Raw genomic sequence first — 8,442 nt, forward strand, 5'->3', positions numbered from 1 at the left:
TCCTTCTTTTAAAACTTTTTTCATTCTCTTCTCTTTTCCCCCTTCTTATCTAGCTCAGTTCTGCACATTCTTCAAAAGTATGAGCGTCACTTCTTCAAAACAATCCTGCTTTATCTCCAAATCTAATTTAGAAGCCTCTTCTAGGTGCTTCCATATTATCCTTGGAAGACAACTATCCTATCACTGAAATGATGATTTACTTTGCTGCTGCTGCTACTAAAATATATACATCTTCGGAGTCAAGACTATATATTATTTGACTTTGTATTTCTAATGCCTATTTCAGTACTTGACGAAAAATAGACTCTCAATGTTTATTAAAGGAATCATTACCATTCTGATGATTATATGGATGTTTTGTTTCTAAGGGCAGCCCTTTTTTTCTTTCCAATTCCTTTAGGAGAAACGAGATTGGGTGTGAGGAAAGAGAAGAAGGAATATAAAAGTTCACATAGATCATCACAAAATATTATTCCAAATTATCCTTATGGGGTTCACACTCCTCTTTTTAGAATAGCTAGAACTCAACCCAAATGTGCAGGTAGAAAGAAATGGGAAGTTAACTCATTTGAAAGTCTAATGCAATGCATGTTATGTTTTCAAAGGGAAATCGTTGCAGAGTAGTATCATTAAAGTACTTTAATAGATAATTGTTTGTGTTTGTACATTTTCTTGACAGATTATAAGTATGACAATAAAACAACCCTATCATTTAAAATTACACACTTAAAAAATATTGAATACTAAAAATCACATACAAGGTGCTCTACTAATAGTTGAGCTGCATTAATTTTCCTTGTAAAAGTTTTCTCTCCGTGTTCATACATAAGGCATTTTCATTACTAAGACTCATTCTTTTTCTTCCTGTGGTTTCTCTTTTAATTCATTTATATAATAAAGCATTTCACATTGAGACCTCTAATTTCCTCAATTGCATTACCTCAAGATGAAGGTTACGTGGTTTTAGAAACAAGTCATCACATATATTCTTGAGTAATTCAATAGGTCCAAGTCATGATACACTATTTTTTTAACTCAAAATTTTAAGGCAGTTTTAGATTCACAGAAAAATTGAGAGAAAGATACAGAGGTTTCTCATATACCCCCTATTCCCACACATGTTTCCCCATTATCAACATCCTCCAGCTGAGTGGTACATTTATTACAATCAATGAACCTACATTAACACATCATTATTATCCAAGGTTCATAGTTCATATTAGGGTTCATTCTTGGTATTGTACAGTCAGCACGTTTGAACAAATGTACGATGACATGTATCCATCATTACGACATCATACGGAGTATTTTTACTGACCTAATAATCCTGTGTTCCACTTATTCACCCCTTTCTTCCCAGTCCTTGCAACCACTGATGTTTTTACTGTCTCCATAGTTTTGCCTTTTCCAGAATGCCATATAGTTGGAATCGCATGGTACGTAGCTTTCCGGATTGGTTTCTTTTGCTTAGTAATCTGCTTTTTAGTTTCCTCTATTTCTTTTTCATGGTTTGATAGCTCATTTCCTTTTAGCACTGAATAATATTCCAATGTTTGGATGTACCGCAGTTTATTAATTCATTTACCTACTGAAGGGCATCTTGGCCTCTTCCATATTTTGGCGTTTATGAATAAGGAGACTATAATCATTCATGTGCAAGTTTTTGTGTGGACATAAATTTCAAATTCATCTGGGTAAATACCAAGAAGTGTGATTGCTGGATAGTACAGTAAAAGTATGTTTGGTTTTATAAAGAACCGTCCAACTGTCTTCCAAAGCGGCTATACTATTTAGCATTCCCACCAGCAATGAACGAGAGTTTCTGTTGCTCTGCATTCTTGCCAGTATTTGGTGCTGTCGGTGTTCCAGATTTCGGTTATTCTAATAGGTGTCTACTAGTATTTTATTGTTGTCTTAATATGCATTTCTCTATTTTTTTTTTTTTTAACTCAGGTAGAGTCATATAATGTTAAAGACAAAAAGGATCCTAGAAATCATCTAACCCAGAGATTCGCTATCAGGAAGTGGTGAGGATGCAGATGGGAATAATTTGCGTCAAAAACATCTCAGAAACTCAAACATTTATCCCTGGCTTCTTAATTTCCTCTTTCTTGAACTCTGACATCCTTGTAAGTTTGGTGTCAGGCATGAGTGTTAAACACACACACACACTTCTGGGTGACCATAATATTCTGCAACCTCTGAGGAGAGAACTATTCATTTAGTGTAGCTTTTATATTCAAGGAAACTGACATTCAGAAGGTTCAAGTTTCAGAGACTTGTCCTGGGTCATAGAGCTTGTTGATGGCAAAACCAACACAATAGCCTTTGTCTCCTGCTATTGGCAAAGCACTTGTACTGCATGCGCTATTTTCCTGATCTACTCTCAAAAATCATTTCTAGCTCTAAAGACTCTCAAGGAATCCTTAGCCCGACTCTTAAGACCACTTAGCAGTTCTCAGGATCATCACAACATCATTCTGCTGGAGACATTATTCTGCATCTGGTATCCTCACTCTGTTTCCAAAAGGCTCCCAGGACAGCAAACAGCTGTTGAAACCTCCAAAGAATGATGTCTCCAAACTAGAATCCTATTACATAGACATGAGGGCATGGAATAGAGAAGGAATTATTATTTTTCCATTACACCTTTGAATCTAGGAGGTCTTAAAAGGAGGGGCAAATCTATCTTCGAAAGAATTTACAGTTCTATTTGTTCAAATGTGGTTTGAGAATTAGCTGAGTGGCCCTTCCTGCCAACTAAGAGAATTCTAGGCCTGCAAATCACTGTTTGCCACCAGGCAATAGAGAATATAACTATAAATCCGAGACCTGACATTGCCAGGCAGAGTGGCTGCATTGCTCTGGAAGGCACAGATACCCTTGTGGGAAAGAAAGGATTACTTGCACTGTGAGCAGAATTTTGCCACACGGTAGTCTTCCTCCCAAAGGAAGCATCTTGAGCTTTTTTTTCTTTTTGGCAGAGAACAGGCCTAAAGCTTTCTAAGTATACCAGCTGTACCTCTTGCTTCATTTTTTTTTCAAACACTTTCCCAAGTAATAAAAAAGTAATAAAATAAAATAAATAAAAAATACTGCCTCACAAAGTTTCTGGCTACAAAAAGAAAACTAAACCAAACAGAAACCTCACTCAAACATTTCAGAACCCAGCAATGGGAGTGGTAAATATGACCGGGGATTATAGGATGCTCAGCCTTCATCTCTCCATAGTAAGCAAGGGGTGTGTAACTGCAGAGAAATGTGCTGGGGAGAGCACATCCCTGTAAGAGGGGAAGGAGGAAGAGAGTGGACTGAAAGCCAAGCAGTCAGATTACATTCAGTCTGGGATAAAAGGCATTTAGGACTGGCTCAGTCAAGCACTGGAAATAAAAGACAACTGTAGAGTGGGAGGGTAGGCGGGGCTGGGCTGGAAGGCGGCAGCTGCATTTTATGCCATTATTGGGAAAAGTAGAATTTAAACCTCACGCTAAACACTTCTCCCACTCCCAACACATATTCACTAATCCATATACAAACACGCACACATACACACAATATAAAGTGTCTTTACTTTGGGCTAAAAATTAATAAAGCAATAAGTGATTGCATAGCACGGTAAGTTCTAGAGTTTGTTCTAGCAAGCTAGGAAAACAACAGATGGTTGAAAGTTTGCTTATCCTGCTTACAAACCACATGAAGTAAGGCAGCAAAGCTGTCATTTGGTTTGGTTTTGAACAACTTGGATTAATTCAAATGGTGTTTCAAGTTGTGCAATGCATTTGAAAGTATATTACTAGACTTTCACTCCCCCCTTATTTTAGCATAAGAATAGACAGCTCTTCAGCTCTTTGGAATGATCATGTCTGAAATTATGAAGTTGAACAGACTCTAAGGCAACATGTGTTGGCTTTACCTGCTGTCTTTTCTTCTCTGACCTCCCAGCTTTAATGAAAGCCCACTGTTTTTCCTCATGGTAATTCCCATTTATTTTCTCCTTTTCTATCATTGTTCCAGAATACCATTTCCCCAAACTGCTACCTGAAAAGAATAACCTGGGTCCGGTTCTTTTCCTTCCAATTTAACTTTACATATATATCATTTGAGCTTTCTAGAGAGAAATCCTTTCTGTACTCAAAAGCTTGAATGACTCTCCTTTCCTTATATAATAAACTCCAAATCTGACCCTGCATCCAGTCACCTCCTTCTCTCATTGCCTGTCACCTCCTTCTCTCGGTATCTTCAAATCTTGTCTCAATATACTCTCTTGGCTGGGCTCTTCTGCTTGTATGTTATAAAACCCACTTGCCCTCTACATTGTTCGTTGGAAGTTCTGCACACTGCTTAAGACTTTCTTCACTCTAGTCTTTTCCATAAGGAAAGCCTCTTCCTCGCCTGGTCCCCTACGGCACCATGTTAATAACTTTACTACAGCACTTTTCTTATTGTGATTGCTGTGTGTATCCCCTTGAATAGGTCAGGGATAATGGAAGATGACAGGATTAAGAGTAGGAGTGGGCAAGATTACAACAAAGCAGAGATCTCTCACATGGCACCACTTTGGTATCTAGTGGTGATTACAAATTATTTTTTGTATATAAAATCCGATATTTGTAAGGCTCGTTTACTAAAACTAACATTTGATCTGCAATTACTAAAACTAACATGTATAATTAAGTAATGCTCAGCTGTAAGTAGGGTACTTCCATAAAATATCATCAGATATAAATAGGGATATAAAAATTTTAATCTGTTAAAAATACCCAGAAAACTTCCCAAAGGGTTTTATGTAATCACTAACTTTTAATGTCTGGAGAAAGAGTGAAAAAAGCATCAAGGCAGATTAGATTTAGTGCAATGGACTTTATCTTCTACTTATGCAAACTGCCTTGTCACCTGCTTCAGTTTCTTGTTTAAAATCACAGAGAAATTTGTACTCACTGTTTCTCAATATTTATTTATGTAGATGAGACATGAGTCACAAAGATGCAGAGATGAAGCCTGATTTATGACAACATCAAGAAAATGGATAAAAATAAATGTGTCTCAGGATGATTCAAAGTGCAATAAAGGGATTTCCATGATTTGGTAACAACTGTAGCAGCCCAACTCCATTTATTTTTCCAGAAAATATTCCTGAGGAACATGAAAAATGACAGCTGCATAATCTGGACAGTTAATTTTTTTCATATCAGTTGATTAAACCTTTTGTGTCAAAGAAAGAAAGCAACCAAAGAAAAAGGAAGAGAGAGTGTAAGTAATAGATCAGGTTCGTGTATAAACAACTTCGGAAACAAAATCTCCAATATTCTGTCAGTAGTCAAATATTACTGTTCTAGTCATTAGTCTTATTTTCACAGAAATGGTACAATAAACAACAGGAGGAGGCTATAATCTTGGTGAGATAGCTATGTAGAAGTTAAAAGTGCAGAACCCTAGAGTTGAAAAGAACATAGGTTATCACTGAATTTAGCCTCTCACCTTGAGCAAGAATTGTCTCTAAAGCACTGATCTCAGAAGTAGAATCCAGCCTGTTAAATACAATGGGAGGCTCACTAACACAACCTTAATTTCCTGGGGCTTATGTAACAAACTGCCACAAATTTAGTAGCTTAAAACAAACAGTGATTTGTTACTTCACAGTTCTGGAGTCCAGAAACTTAAAGGTGTTCAGCAGAGCTGCACTCTGTACAGAGACCCCAGGGAAGAATCTGTCTCTTGCCTCTTCCAGTCCCTGGTTGTGGCTGGTCTCCTTGGCTTGTGGTCATATCGCCTCAGTCTCTGCCTCTGTCTTCACGTCATCTTCTCTGAGTGTTTCTTTTTTTTGTTTTTGTTTTTGTTTTGTTTTGTTTGTTTGTATGAAGGTGTGATTTATTTATTTATTTATTTCCAGCCTCGATGTGGCCTCTTCTTTAAATCCTTAGTTATAGGAGTTATGCTCAGCTAGTATTGAGATGGTTCTCCGGGTTGATTGTTCTATAATTTAGTTGTAATTTTAATGTGGTTATGGGAGGAGGAGAGCACAGGGTTAATCTATTTTGCCATTTTGACTGGAACTCTCTCTCTGCGTTTCTTAAAAGGACACTTGTCATTAAATTCAGGAATCAACCAGAGAATCCAGAATTAACTCCTCGTCTCAAGATCTTTAACTTAATGACATCTTCAAAGACCTTTTTCCGCATAAGGTAACATGTACAGGTTCTGGGGATTAGGGCATGGGCACGTCTTTTTGGGGACCATCATTCAACCTACTATAACTTCCAAAAACAATCCACTCATTTTAGATAAATTTTATTAGAGTGGACTCTGGCCATTTTGAACAGTATCTATATATCCTTACTATATGAAAGTAATTTCAAGGTAGATGAGAGGTAAAGCTCTGTCTCCTACTATTGAGCTGAATGTGGAGGTTCCTCCCTTTTTAGATCCTGGACTCTAGGGCATGAACACATGGCGTAAAGCAGAGCCAGTCAGATGCCTCCACTGGCCAAGGACTTTTGAAGGACTGCAGCACAATTCAAAGTTGGAGATTATTTGTGGCTGCTGTTGCATGTTTCCAGTGTGGTCCTTGTCAGAAAGTCCAATGGCAATGCTGCCTTTGGCAGTGTTCTAAGACCTATACCTGGGATAGGAATTTTGTCCAGGCCTTTCCTCTTCGTTTTCCTACCTGAGCTTGGTTTTCTGATCTTCCCATAGATGCTATGAGGTCTCCTTTTCAATACACTATATTTTTCACTTACATTACCAGAGCTATAGTGTGTTGTTTACAGCCAAGAACCCTGACTAATATACTCATATGAAGCTAAAAATCTCTCTCCCTCTTTTGTTTACCTAAATATCTGAATTCTTCCATTGAACATTATATATATGTATATATATAATGTTCTTTCGCATGTGAAAACCCTTAAAAGAGTTTATATAACCTACATATCAAATGAATCCTCGAAATCATCCCTTTTGCATTTTATAGATGTCTACATTGAGGATCAGTGTGGACAAGTGAGTATTCATGAACACAGATCAGAGCTGGCACCTCGAAGTTCCAAATCTTGGTCCTGCTCCCTTTCATTTTACCATGCTGCCATCTCAAAATGTTTATTATACTCTCTCCCCTCCTCAAACTTCATTTCATACCTTTCTCCCAAGCCAAACAGCTGTAGATTTGTCAGCACTGATAAGATTTCTAGACCAATTGGTAGTGATATTGTTTTCTAATATAATATTATTTAATTATCACGAACAATTTTCTATAAGAATTATTTCAGCTATTTTAGAATCATGAGGCTACACTCTGAAAACTTTTGCAAGGAAAGACTCTTCTAGAAATATCCTTAAACTTCATTTCTGAAGGCTCATGCTCTGCTCCTGCCAAACTCCTTTCTCCATCTAAGTACCCCAACCTTCGCATGCACCCTGATTACTGCTCTTTTGACACTTTCCCTCTAGAAATTTTTTTTTCTCTCCTTTGGACCTGTTAATCATATGTTCCCATGTCACCTCCTGCTTCCCAAATATTGATATTTCCTTTCAGACAACTGCAACTATCACTTTTTGTATTTTGGCCATATGCATTTGATGATAGTCAACTTAGAAAGTTATAGTAGACTGTCTCAGTTTTTTTCCCAAATTGATTTATTTGGAAGCCTTGCATTCCCAACAAAATAATAAACTCTCAGAGGGTAGGCATGTGGTCTTATTTTTTTAGTCTAATGGTTAAGAGGTGTTTAATTGATATAATGGAAATTTGGATTTTCCTATTTATAAGCAACCCGATAGTATGTGACTTGTAAACAATTGTAATTTCATTGAAGCAGGACTTTTCTAATTATAAAAGTTAGCCAAGCTCTTGAAAATAAAAGTCTCCCAAATGATGTCATCTTCCAAACTCACTTAACTTTAATTTTACCAAAATTAAGGGTTTCATGTATTTCCCTTGACAAAATTTCAAACACAAGCCTACTGTCTCTTTAAATAAATAAAAAATTTATGTGCATTTATAATTTTTTACAGGTATTTCCAAATTGTCTCTTGAAAACTTTTCAGGAGTTAAGAATCTGAATTTTCAATGACTTTAAGTTTGGTAGATGGAGATGAATCACTTCACCAGTGAAAGGAACCAGCCCAAATTCCTTATCTCATTCAGGCTTTTGGTTCTTTGCAACTTTACAATTACACTGCATATAGTACACATTTATTTAACTCTTTAAGTAAAGAGTTTTTAGAAAGGAAGTCAATGCTGGTGCTGATGGAAGCAGTGAAGAAAAATAAAGTTGTCTAAAAAGTGTTAGTTTGGATTTCTTTTTTTTTTTTTTTGGTTGCTAGAGATAAATAGAATGTGATAATATGTTTACAAATCTCTTAAGACTTCCTGATGGGAATATTAAGGGTCTTCTGTTTTCAAATGAATTGAACTAAATTTAGTGAAAAAAAAAAAAAAGAGAAACA

At 36.6% G+C, this 8,442-nt stretch overlaps 1 long non-coding RNA gene across 4 annotated transcripts in view; it reads left to right on the forward strand.

Annotated features, from left to right (window-relative positions):
- LOC107195979 overlaps nt 1-8,442 on the forward strand; it is a 188,285-nt gene that overhangs the window by 119,534 nt on the left and 60,309 nt on the right. For 2 of the 4 annotated variants that reach the window (XR_003047605.1, XR_001517291.2), the window contains one exon: nt 6,078-6,182. The exons of the other annotated variants lie outside the window; for them this stretch is intronic. This is a non-coding gene — a long non-coding RNA (uncharacterized LOC107195979). The remainder of the gene's footprint in view (nt 1-6,077; nt 6,183-8,442) is intronic. 4 annotated transcript variants of the gene reach the window in all.

Source organism: Pteropus alecto, unplaced genomic scaffold (assembly GCF_000325575.1).
Source record: "Pteropus alecto unplaced genomic scaffold, ASM32557v1 scaffold24, whole genome shotgun sequence".
In the NCBI taxonomy this organism is placed as follows: Eukaryota; Metazoa; Chordata; class Mammalia; order Chiroptera; family Pteropodidae; genus Pteropus; species Pteropus alecto.